Here is a 14,667-nt window from a genome sequence, read left to right on the forward strand (position 1 = left end):
CAGTGCTCTAAGGTAGTTCTCCTGTGGGACTTTCCATAGAGGAAGGAAAAATGGCTTTACTGGATCTGCTGTGGAGTGGCGAGTCAGAGCTCACAGCTCAGTCCGTGGATCATCAGGAGAAACTTCACTGACTGCAGTTTGTGAACCAATGTTTTACATAACATGAAGACAAAAGACACCATTTTAGCTATAGTTCTAAAAGCAGACCCTGACGTAAGGACTTCAGTGACCCTAGGAAGCACAAATGAAGAATGAGAAAAGTCAATCAGGGAAGCAAAACACTAATGAGCAGATAATCACTCAGTCCCCCTGTGGATCTTCTGAGAAGCCACAGAGAACACACATCAGAACTTTCCTACTGTGGAATGGCAAGGCCAGGGCTTTTATGCTGACTCTCCTCTCCCACTGGGAGAAATGGATTGGTCTTCACTGAGTATTGCAATACAGACTGGGAACCTTACCACAGTTCTGCTTAGGAAGCACCTGTAGTGACACAGAAAGTTCTGAGGCAGAGAATAAGAGACTCTGGTGCTTAAGGCAGGACTGTCAGTTTCCTGGAAACATCCACAAACTGGATGTTTCCAGCATCCACAGTTTGTGAGCTTAGGTGAGCTGAAAAGATAAGGAGCGGCTGGGCCCGTGAGCCATGGTTGCTGAGCCTGCGCGTCTGAAACTGTGCTCTGCAACGGGAGAGGCCACAACAGTGAGAGGCCCGCATACCGCAAAAAAAAAAAAAGATAAGGAGCAGCAGATCTTGTTGACAAAAACCAGAAAACTATATTTGTGGTGGGAGAAAAACCTAAGTAAATACGCACTTAAAGTGAGTATTTGGGGGTAACAAAGGATTTACTTAGTGTTAAAATGGGGATGACAAATGAGTTCCAACTCTGATGCCAGCTCTGATCAACTGGCTGCATAGCGTGTTGTGTTGAGGAGGATTCGCAAAAGGCTCAGTAGGAAATCCTATCTTTATCAATTAGTATCCCAGACATGGAAACGGAAGGACAGAGAGAGAGCATGTAGGCCATGTATTTGCCACCCTGCTTTAACGTGAAGACTATTTTTATTAATATCAGCACTGAGATTTCTTTAATAAAATTTCCCACAGATTTGACCTTTCAAAATGCACAGCATGTGAGATGTCTTTGGTTAATGGGTGAATAATCCAATTAATGTTTTGAATAAGACTGGGATAAATTTCAAAGGCACAGCAGTTATAGGAGTTACCTTTGTCATTCTGCTACATGTTTCAAGTAAACATGCTAATTTTTTTCTCACTGATACACAAAAAATACTCATAATATTAACCAGAAGATACAAAAGGGATCAACAAAAGACAGTGTTCAATAGTGTCAATGCTTAGTCATACTGCCAATGTTGGGAGAAGAGTAATTTTTCTTGGGGGAGGTGGTGACAATATTTAAGTTCTCTTAGTAAATTTCATTAAACAATACAGTGTTAACAACTGTGGATATGTAATTAACTCATGGGAGGAATCCTTTCACAATGTATGTGTATATCAAATCACCATGATGTGTAATTTTATTTGTCAATTATACCTCAATAAAACTGAAAAAAACAAGCCTTAGAGAAAAAAGAATCATTAAGTCAAGTGGGCAAAAAAGTTTAATTCATCTGTCATAATATCTTGAGGAAAATATCACCATTTACCCTGGGACATGATTTGAACTGCAGACTCCAAGAATAAGTACAGTATTAAATATCTTAACTTGTACTGTTGCAGTTCAAATTGATTTCAAGTTCTGTAGTTATTCCTAAGTAGTCCTCAGTTCTCATCTCCAATAATGCATATGAGTCGAAAGTATCATCAGGTTCTGCCTAAACCACTACAGCTAATCTACCTATACTTATTTCCATTTCAATGCAATCACAGTAAAAAAAATATATATATATGTATTTATACATATAGATACATATATCTATATGTATAAATACATGTGGAACAATTCTCATGGAAAACTAACTGGAAACTGGCAGAACTTCTATACAACCAAAACTGGCCATTGTCAGTGTGTGCAAAGAGGGGGATGGTGGCACAATGGTATGCAAAGGCTAACCAGTAAATCTGGGGCAAAGAGTTCCTGGGATAGGACTCATTTAGCTACAGAGAGACAGCCCGGAGGATCTGGAGTGTGGTCCCATTGGGATGGAGACAGCCATTGTCAGCATGCTCAGAAGTACACAGCAGTTTGTCTCCCAGTGAGAGTGCCCAAGCTCTGCCCATTCCACACTGCAGCTTAGTGCTGGATCCGAGGCAGACAAGTCCTGGGAGAAGACTGCCACAGAGGCAGCCGAGATCTCAGGCAGCAGTGCAGTCACCTCAATTCCTGTGCAGCCACAACTCCCAACCTCCAACCCCAGCTGCAGATTAATACACAGGACAGCTTTGCAGTAACTAGATCTGGGATGAAAACAAGAGAGAAATGGATGCGACCTTGGGCTGCTTCTGAGCAGAACCAGGGACACCTACGGAAGCGGCTTATAGGTCCTCTGTGACCGTAGGCCTCATCTACATTAACAATCACCTCCTTTGGGGCAAGGTATACATGCATGGGCAACAAAGCCTGATTGAACTTGACCCTCAAAGCTTCTAATCCAACAACTGGAGAGCAGACCTTGTCCCCAACAGGGCAGTGACAGACATGGAGCAGAGAGGAAGCCCTGACTCATATCCTGCACAAGCTCTAGGTATATCAGCGCCAACCACACCCTCTATCAAGGGGATAATGGACAGCACACCCTGAGGAAACACAGGTGACTGTACCAAAATGAGCCCCTGCATCAAAAATATTGGACACGCACAGTCTATACAGGGATGCTCTCACATAAAAACACCCCTTCAAGACCACAGTAGATAACTGTTTCTCCTAAAGTCATGGAGAAAGAGAAATATAAGTAATATAAGTAAAATGAAAAGGCAGAGAAACTACACCAAATTAAGAAAAATCCGCTGAAATATCAAATAATGAAACAGTCTTCACCAGTCTACTAGACCCTGAGTTCAAAAAGGAGGTAATAAAAATGCTAAAGGAGGCTGTTTGGTGACTTGTCGCCATTCTTGGAGAAGCTCGTCCTCAGCCCAGAGGAGAGTTTAGGTAGCTATGTCAGTCAGAGACACCTGTCCCTGACACTATTGAGACCCATTATTATAAAAAGGCTTAAGAAATTAAAAAAAGATTATAGATAGAAATGCAGATCACTGTAACAAGTAATTAGAAACTATAAAGATGAAGCAATCAAAAATAGACAATTCAATAGATGAGATAAAAACCAATCTAGAAACAATGAACAGAAGATTAATAACAGACAAAAATGAATAAGTGATCTGGAAGACATAATAATGGAAATCAGCCAATGAGAACAGTAGATAGAAAGACAAATGAAAGCACAGAAGGTCCTAAACAAGATGAACCTAAACAGACTCACACCAAGACATATCATAATTAAAATGGCAAAAGCTAAAGAAAAAGAGAGGATTCTAAAGGCAGCAAGATAAAAAAAAAAGTCAGTTACAAGGGAACCCCCATAAGGCTATCAGCTAATTTCTCTGAATAAACTTTGTGGACCAGAAGGGAATGGAATGATAAAGTTAAAGTCTTGAAAGGGAAAAACCTGAAACCTAGGATACCCTACCCAGCAAGGTTATCATTTACAATAGAAGTACAGATAAAGAATTTCTAAGACAGGCAAACTAAAAGAATTCAGCAATACCAAACCCACCCTAAAGAAATAATGAAAGGTCTTCTATAAATAGAAACGACACAAGAATCTATAGGAAAGGGAAAATCACGATAGGAAAGGCAAATATGTAAAAGGATTGAAGATCACTTAAATAAGTCAGTACATAGGTTAAAAAACAATAAAAAATTGTAAAAGTGATTATAACTATAACAGTAAAAGGATAAGTAGTAAGATATAAAATAGAACATCAAAATAACAAAATATGGGGAAAGGGAGTATAAAAATGTAAATCTTTTATAATTTGTACTTGAATGACTATCAGTTTAAAGCAAGTAGATATAGTTATGGGTCAACATATTGTACTTGAATGCCATAGTATCTATCCACAAATCAAAAACATACTATAGATTCACAAAAACCCATGAAAGAAACTGAAAACTATATTACAAAAGAAAATCATCAACCCACAAAAGGAAAAACAAAAACGGAAGAAATGAACAAAGAAGAACCACAAAAACAACGGGAACACCGGGTTTAAAATGGCAATAAGTACATACCTATCAATAATTACTTTAAATGTCAATGGACTAAATGTTCTGATCAAAAGACACAGAGAAAACAAGAACCTACAATATGCTGCCTACAAGAGACTCATTTCAGAGCAAAAGATACACAGAGACTGAAAGTAAGGGAATGGAAAAAGATATTTCATGCCAATGGAAATGACAAAAAAGCAGGGGTAGCAAAACACGTATCAGACAAAATGGACTGTAAAACAAAGGCCATAAAGAAAGACAAAGAAGGACACTATATAATGATAAAGGGATCAATACAAAAAGAGGATTTTACACACATTAACATACAGGCACACAATATAGGAGCTCCTAAATATAGAAAACAAATGTGAATAGACATAAAAGGAGAAATTAAAAATAACACAACAGTAGTAGGAAATTTTACCATCCCACTGAGATCAATGGACAGACCATCCAGATAGAAAATCAATAATAACAAAGTAACAATTAACAATAATAACAAAATAAAAACAATAATAACAAAGTAACAAAGGTTCTAAATGATACAATATATCAGTTGGACTGGTGAAATGATACTCAATATAAAAACCCTAAAATGTCCACACAAAAGCTATTAGAACTAATAAAGGAATTCAGCAAGGTAGCAGGATATAAGATTAATATACAGAAATATTTTGCGTTTCTTTATACTAATAATGAAATATCAGATAAAGAAAAAAAATCCCATTTAAAATCACGTCAAAAAATATAAAATACCTAGGAATAAACTTATCCAAGGAGGTGAAAGAAGTATATGCTGAAAACTATAAAACATTGATAAAGGAAACTGAAGATGATTCAAAGAAATGGCAAGATATCCCATGCTCCTGGATTGGAAGAATTAATATTGTTAAAATGGTGAGACTACCCAAAGAAATCCACAGATTTAAGGCAATCCCTATCAAAATACCCATGACATTCTTCACAGAACTAGAACAAATAATTCTAAAATTTAGAATTTTATATCGGGACTTCCCTGGTGGCACAATGGTTAAGAATCTGCCTGCCAATGCAGGGGACACAGGTTCAATCCTTGGCCCGTGAAGATTCCACATGCTGTGGAGCAACTAAGCCCATGCACCACAACTACTGAGCCTGTGCTCTAGAGGCCGTGAGCCACAACTACTGAGCTCGCATGCCACAACTACTGAAGCCTGTGTGCCTAGAGCCCATGCTCCACAACAAGGGAAGCCACAGCAATGAGAAGCCTGTGCACCTCAACGAAGAGTAGCCCCTGCTTGCCACAACTAGAGAAAGCACACGCACAGCAACGAAGACCCAACACAGCCAAAAATAAATAAATATTTAAAAAATAATAAAATAAAATTTATATGGAGCCACAAATAGCCCAGAATTGCCAAAGCAATCCTGAAGAAAAAGAACAAAGATGGAAGCATAACCCTTCCAGACTTCAGACCATACTACAAAGGTACAGTAATGAAAACACATGGTACTGGCACAAAAATAGACATATAGATCAACGGAACAGAAGAGAGAGCCCCAAAATAAACACACACACCTAAGGTCAATTAATCTATGACAAAGGAGGCAAGAATATACAAAGAAAAGACAGTCTCTTCAAAACATGGTGTTAGGAAAGTTGGACGGCTATATGTAAAGAAATGAAATTAGAACACTCCCTTACACCACATAAAAAAATAAACTCAAAGTGACTTAAACACCTAAACATAAGTCATGACACCATAAAACTCCCAGATGAGAACATAGGCAAAACATTCTCTGACATAAATCATAATAGTATTTTCTTAGATCAGTCTCCCAAGGCAAAAGAAATAAAAGCAAAAATAAACAAATGGGACTTAATCAAACTCAAAAGCTTTTGCACAACAAAGGAAACCATCAACAAAATGAAAAGACAACCTACAGAATGGGAGAAAATATTTGCAAATGATGTTACCAACAAGGGGTTAATATCCAAAATATACAAACAGCTCATACAAATCAATAATAATAATAATAAAAAGCAATAAACGAGCAGACCTAAATAGACATTTCACCAAAGAAGACATTTTGTGAATTTTTGCAGATATCTATAAAATATTCACCACTCATGGGTATCCTATGACAAGGCTATTAATTTTTTTTTTTAAATGTATGTTTACTGGTCCATGCCCTAAATCCACTGACTTTCATTATGTACGTCATATTTTTTAAATAGAGAATAATTATTGGAATACAATGGGTTTTGAATTTTAAGTCCTACCGTCAGTAATTTATTTCTTTTCCAATAAATTGAAATGAAGTTTGTATTAAATAAACACTGCTATGATCAAGAACATTTGAAAGTAGAGACAATATTTAGGAAGAGTGAAGTAATAGTAAACACCCCAGGTATAAGTTCTAAATTTGGAAATACAGGTGTAGTTTTGGAAATGTAATTTTTTCTTCCATTGACACTGGCTATGAGGTTAGCCCCAGCCACAAATATTAATCATGTTTCTACACTATTTTATCATTTACAGAATGTGCTAAGAAAAGACGATGCTAAACAGCATAGCGATAATTAAGAACATGAGCATGAGAAAACCAAGGAGGAAAGATACACAGAAAAAGGAAATTTATAAAGGTCCTACTAGAAGTACAACAGAACTTTGGCAATGAAGACTTTTCAAGGTTTTATTATTCAAGGTCTATGGTATGTACTGAATTTTAATTTTGCTGAATTTTAATAATGTTTAATGGCGGGATGATGTATGTGAGACCATCACTTAGCTCATATGTGATGCTTGTCTGCTGGGCATTCATATCTCATCAAAACATCCTCCATCCAATCTTTGTGAACTATGCATTTACTTTTGTAACAAGTTAAAATCTCTTTAAATGATCACAAGTTCAGTTTTATAGATTAAGGAACATTTCTTATTATAGCTGTACAAAAGTGAATTTAAAATAGTGAACTTACATGGAAAATGTTAATATATTTTCCATTATGATTGTAATTAATTTATATAACTATTTATAGTAGGAGGTATTCACATCATTTTCCCTATAAATATCTTCATGTGTATTCTAGAGTAAATAGAAGCATCAAGGATATTACTAAATCTATATTTTATTACTAGGCAATTGTCAGAATTTATCCTTCACTAATGGAAAAGGACTGACTCATACTTTCAGCCATTCTTGAATTGTATATAAAATCACACTTTCTAAAAAAATAAATGCACGAATCCCCCCTATCCACCCAAGTACAAATTAAACTTTATTTGTGCTTCCTGGTAGGACTTAGGTCATGCAGAGAAAAAACAGATATTACTTAGACTTGATTGTTAGTCTTAACTTTAATATTCATACCTCATATTACTATACTATTCAGTAAGTGTTAAACTGTCAAAAGATTACAGTTGGTGATAAAATAACAAAATATTTCTTCTACGTATATTCAAATTGAACTTAATGTGAATCATTAAAAAGTTTATATCATTACATTTGAAAAATGTCATTTCACATTTTGAAAGTGTGAATAAGCATGATAATATTGTTGGTTGAAGAGCCCATTTTTTTCCTTTATTTATTACCTGAATAGTAGAAAAAAATTAAGAAATCTATGGTCCACATTCCATATCAGAAATATCAATAAATAAAATAATAAAATAAAAATGTTGAAATTAAAAATACTATTACATATATATTTAAAATATATATCAGTACTTGATATATACTTATCCAATCTCATTTCCATGAGGTAGCAAGTATTGTTAATGTAAAAAGTAGATAGCAATCACTGAATCTGGGGGTAAAACCTGGCAAAGGTAAAGGCTTTTCTAGAGAAATTTCTAGTAAGCTAGTAAGCACTTACAGATTAGATAACCTCTCCCTCCAAAATAAGATGTAACTACTCAGAATAATAATTGTTTAAGTACTATCCCTTTACTTCTTTAGAAGTCCATGATGTGGCAAATTTAATCACATGTGTTTTGTAATATAGTTGTTATTCTCAAGACCCCTGTTTGTGTAAGGAAAATTCAGTTTAAGTGACAAACTGGGAAGTTTGACAAACTTTTAAATTTGTGTGTGTGTGTCTTTCTGTCTGTCTGCCTATCTCTCTCTCTCCAATCCCCATTTTTTCTCGATATTTATAACAATTGTTACCTGTTGGCAAAGAAAGGGCAATGCCTTTGGGTAGTTTGCTCTATCTAGCAAAATTAGGACCCTGAATTCTCAGAGAACAAGAGAGACACATCTGAATCCCAGTAGTGCATTGTTTTCCCCTACTACTGTCAAGTGTAGTTTGATGTAAAGAAATATTCCAAAAATAATGAAAGACAGATACAGTATATCTACATAATAATATAAATATTACATTTCACACTAAACAATAAGCACCTTATTACAGGTATTTTCAGTATCAATATAAACTAATCATACAACAATAACAGATTAAAAAACCTGTAGGGTAGGGCTTCCCTGGTGGCGCAGTGGTTGAGAGTCTGCCTGCCCATGCAGGGGACACGGGTTCATGCCCCGGTCCGGGTCCGGGAAGATCCCACATGCCGTGGAGCGGCTACGCCCGTGAGCCATGGCCGCTGAGCCTGCGCGTCCGGAGCCTGTTGCTCCACAACGGAAGAGGCCACAGCAGTGAGAGGCCCACATACCGCAAAAAAAAAAAAAAAAAAGATTCCACTTTTCTATCCGGTATTTTCTAAATGTTTCTGTCTTCTGTTTTCATACATGTTTTACTTTCCTGAACTGGTCTTTTTTTTTTTTTTTTTTTTTTTGTGGTACGCGGGCCTCTCACTGATGTGGCCTCTGCCATTGCGGAGCACAGGCTCCGGACGCGCAGGCCCAGCGGCCATGGCTCACGGGCCCAGCCGCTCCGCGGCATGTGGGATCCTCCCGCACCGGGGCATGAACCCGTGTCCCCTGCATCGGCAGGCGGACCCTCAACCACTGCGCCACCAGGGAAGCCCAGAAAAGTGGAATCTTTATCTTAATAAATCTGAAAACTTACACTTTCAAGAAAGCATACTATTTTTCAAAGCTGACTCAATACCAAAAACCTAAATATTACTGTGTCCATTACAAAAGCCAAAATGGTTTTTAAAAGTCGTCCCACAAAAAAGATCCGGTCCAAGCAGGTGCAAGAAGTTTTTACCTACTAACAATTGAGGGAAAAATAAAATCAAATTTAATGCAACTATGACAAAGAATGGAAAGAGAACAAACACATTCACATCACTTTAACCAAATCTCATAACGTTGGTATCAACTCTTTTAGACAATCTTAAATCGAAATTAATTACAAACAATTCTCACACGTAAACATAGGTCCAACTATCTTAAAACAAATATACTTAAACCAAATCAAGAATAAATAAAGGCGATTATACATCTTGAACAATTTGAACTTACTGCAGGAATGTATTTTTTTGGTTGGTTGTTCGTTTTTGGCCATGCTGCATGGCTTGCGGGATCTTAGTTCCCTGACCAGGGATTAAACCTGGGCCCAGGGCACTGAAAAATGTTGCATCCTAACCACTGGGCCACCAGCGAATCCCCAGGAATGTATTATTTTTGAATAGCACTGACATATATACACTACCAAACGTAAAATGGATGGCTAGTGGGAAGCTGCTGCATAGCACAGGAAGATCAGCTCGATGCTTTGTGACAGCCTAGAGGGGTGGGATAGGGAGGGTGGGAGGGAGGCTCAAGAGGGAGGGCATATGGGGATATACGTACACATATAGCTGATTCACTTTGTTGTACAGCAGAAACTAACACAACACTGTAAAGCAATTATACTCCAATAAAGATGAAATAAAATAACATAAATTAACTTGTATATGACAAAATAAGTAATCATCCCAAAAGTTACACACAAAAAAGATTATTTAAAAAAATCTTACCCCAACAAGCAGAAAATGGAATGTTAACTGATAATCCTTAACTATTATAAAACTTAAAGCAAACATTACACATAATATGCAACATTTAAAGTGCTTATTTTATGACCAGAAACAAATAGAAGGCATCCATTCTTACTGGAGTTATTTCAAATTTTGCTTAAGTAACTGACCGGTGCAATAAGTCAAGTAAAGAAAATAGATAAGGGGATAGGAAAAGTCAAGTCAGATCCTTTATTTTTACAGATGATGTAGAGAAAATAATTTACAAGCATACTGTTAAAATTCATAATGGAACACAGTAGAATGTCTGTATACAAAATTTATATTGGAAATTTAATTACACTTTCATATTACAGTTATAAGCATTTTGAATATCTAATTAAAATACATCACTTAACATAGCACAAAAAATTCTAACGTACTTAAGAGGTAAAATCTAAGAAATTGTGGGCAACATTTTTACAGAAAAAAATGTACATATATTTATAATATTTATCCATAACAAAATTTGTATATTTTATATGCAGTATATATGTTTGCTATACATAAAATTTACTGACATATTAAAGGAGATAATAAATCAAGGGATAACACATAAATTAGAAAACACAAGATGCCACATTTATCAAAAATGAAATATAAATTCAATTTAATTTCAGTCAATATCCCAACAGGATTTGGTCAAAATTAACAGAGTACAATATTTAAGTGGTTGAACAAAGGGCCAAAAATAGTCAAGGAACTCCTAAAGAACAAGACTTATCAGCCAGATAACTATCCAGTATTATTTTTAAAGATGCCATAATTATGGCAGTGTCATATGACAGTGACATAAGCTAATCAATGGTATTTTCAACATATATGACTGCAAAATTTAGGATAAAATCACAAAGTATCCAGAAGATAAATGGACACATGCTTAGAGAGGCAATTTAAGAGAAAGAAATATGAAAGCCCAATAAATTACAGAATGATATCATATATTTAAATGGCAAAAACACCCACCTTAAAATATAATTTTTAGGAATTCACACATGTGATGAAATGCTAAAGAAAGACAAGTAAAAGAAATAAAACAAAATTGAGGCTAGCAGGCCTCTGAGAGGGAGAAGCGTGGGTTGTAGTCAGGAAAAGGCCACCAGGGACTCCATGAGGATGGGAAAGTTCTGCTGAAGCTGACTGGCAAGCTCATGGGTCTTTATTTTATTCTTATCCCTTATGCATCACATATATGTTTCATATATTTGCCTTTATGATATATTTCATATAAAAGTACACAATTTAAGGAATATCACGGTAAGTTATAAAAAGAAAGTAAAAAGGACAGAACGCAATATAAAAAGTTTCCAGAGAGAATAAACAGCTCCAATCATAACAAACACAATAGCATCACAGGAATATCTACAAAGGAATAAAAAACTAATTGACATCAGACTTATCATCTAGGGGAATCACAGCGGTCAATGAAGAAATATTAACCAAAATAGTCAGAACCTAGACTTTTATACTCAACCAAAGTAGCATATACAGAGAGGGTAGAATAAAAACATTTTCAGAAATGCAAGCAAAGTTTACCACACAATGACCTTCTAAGAGTGAAATACTATTAAATGTATTTTTGCACAACAATAAATTAATCAATGAAGAATTATGAAAATAAGAAATGATGAGAAAGAAAGCTGGTAAAATATATAGTTAATTCTAACAATTAGTAACTAAAAACAAAACCCAACAAAAAACTAGGCCTTTCTCTGACTTTTAGTAATATGTTACACTTCTTTAACACTACGTTCTGATGGCAACAATTTTGGCTCAGGAAAACTTGAGGTTGTCCTATTTTAGTCTATGGTACAAGATGTATTTCTCACTGCAGGTTCTGCCAGAGTGTCTCGCTGGTGATACAGGAAGATTGCTCAAATTAAACACACACACACATATATATATATATATGTGCATAAACTCACAACTGTGTGTGTTTGTGTGTGTGTGTGTACACTATATGTTCAACAAATCCTAAAGAGAAGAGAGAATAAGCAGAACACCCTGTACCCTTAACACGAGTGTGCTATGGCTAAAGTCCAATAAGTATATGCAATATTTTTAATATTTGGTACCTAAATGTCACATGGGAAGATTAAGGACTCTGTTAATCAAATTTTGTACAGTTATTTGAATCATTTTCTCTCCTTGCTTATATACACAGTTAAGATTAACATAATTTTGACTGCTGTGTTCAGTCACAGGATCACAACTGGGGTCAAAAAGAATAGGAATTCACAGTGGGAATCAAAATGTGCTTATCTGAAAGATCAAAGGGCAAAGATCTATTTATGGATAGCAATCCATAGTTTACTTTCCTGAGATAAAGAAATTCTCTCCTGGAGAAATTAGAATAAAGAGGGACTTTTTTTCCCCCAGAAATTTCAAAGTCTTATTTTGAGAACCGAGGCATTTTCTAGGGCCAAGTTAGTTGTATCTCAAATCACATGTCACAATTGGCTTCAGGCATTAAGGAGTAGAAAAGGTACAGCAGGTCTATTGTGTCAGATTCCTTTTGAAGTATTAGGTATTGATAAATTTAAATTAATTTTCTAGATTTTTTTCCCCTTTATTCTTTCTCTCATGAAATGCTAGGGGTCTGTTATTTAGGGCTGCAACATGGAAACAGGAAAAAAAAGATTCTAGTTGTCTTTGGAGCAGTGAAGTTTAACAAAGGCCCGGTTTATGAAAAATATGAAGGAGGATAAAAATTGTGAGTAAGAGCATAGAACACACTTTGTAAATTCTGAAGGCTTAGGGAATGTGAAAATTGTAACTGAATCATACTTACAGAATAAATGCTGCACTATTGAACATCTGCTTATATATCTCTGTTTCTTGTAAATATAATATTGCTGCTCTGTAACTATGGAGTTGCTTAATGAGAATCAATTCGCTTGGAAGATGACTCAATCTTAAACTGCTGCAGAAAGAGGCTAGTGGTTAAGTGAACACAAAGCTTGGGTAGAAAGGGGTTGTGAAGTTTAGGTTTGAGGTAAAAAGAAGGAAGCTTCTCTTTTGACATCAGCCTTTGTCATGTTCTCTATCCACATTTTTTCATAAAATTCTTGCCAAAATTAATTAAAATTGATACTTGTTTTCCATAACTAGTGATCTATGCATGTAATGCTTGCTGGTCATAATCCTGTGGAAGAGGAAAGTTTGGTGGTAGAATACATTAATTCTGAAAAATGTACTCCTGAAAAAAAATTTTTCCACCTCTCCTCTGGCCATGACACCATCATTACTGTTGATTGTCCCCATAAAGAAATTCACTTTGCAAGCTCAGTAACTCTCTGCTGGTGACCCCTGGTATCTCCCCTGCTCTATTCCTATCTTGAAGTGACCCCTGGTATCTCCCCTGCTCTATTCCTATCTTGAAGAAATGGCATGGTTTCTTATGGTTCTCACCGGCAAGATGGCACCTTAAACTCTGCTGGGCTACTCCTTCAACACTAACTCAAATTTAGCATTTTTTTTTTAAATAGGATGCTTTTTCTGATTTATTGATTTGGTGATACTGCCAGAAATTGCTTTTGCCAGTGATACTAGAGGAAAGAAAAGGACAGTAGTACAACTAATTTCTAATTTCTATTTTGATATATGTATTCACGAACATTTCACTCTCTCCCCTTTGGAAATGCTTATGACTTTATACTTCCATAAAACCTGAACTTGGTATAGGAGAAAATGTCTATTCTTGTCATTCAAATGTTTGCCTCATATTCTGTCCTATTTTCCAGGATTATTAAAAGCAGGAAAATCCATTCTGTTCAGATGAAAATCCTTTATCTCCAAAATTCAGTTTGAGCAATTGACAAGATTCTAATGAAATAAAATTAGTATATTTCTCATGTGAAAATTTCATAATTTCAATGCAGCTGAATCTGTTGATCAGTTAAACGTTTCCTTTAGAGGTATTTTAAGAAAGGCTAGTCTATCTTTGTCAAGAAATATTTAAAAATAGACATATATTCAAATTACTTTACGCCAATAAAAATAAGAATTATTGGAAGGATTTAGAGATCTCTCTCAGAATCCAAGGAAAGAAACGTAGCAAGAATCTATGAGTCTCTGAATCAGGAAATAGAATGTTGGGAACTGAGGGTATGCATCAATCTAGTGCTATACAGACTTTCATCTCCGCTCAGTATCTGAGCTTATCCTTTATTTCACTCTCTTCTTTGGAGTAGATGAGTTTGATCTGTTTCTGAAAGTATACTGAAATAACAAAGCTTTGCTAATTATGATTTTAAATAATTTCCATGTACAAGTGTCCAACATAGACTATCTTGAGTCTCTTAATCTAAATACTAAATTCCTGTGAGATAGAACTTGGTTCCTTTATAAAGATGTAGTATAGGAATGGAGAGGAAATGATTGACAAAAAAAGTGTATTGTTAATTTCAATATACTACCCTATACCTGATATTATATCATTACTCACCTACATCATTTTCTATTTTATTCACAGTTTTATA

Source organism: Phocoena phocoena, chromosome 6, assembly GCF_963924675.1.
Source record: "Phocoena phocoena chromosome 6, mPhoPho1.1, whole genome shotgun sequence".
Taxonomy (NCBI): domain Eukaryota; kingdom Metazoa; phylum Chordata; class Mammalia; order Artiodactyla; family Phocoenidae; genus Phocoena; species Phocoena phocoena.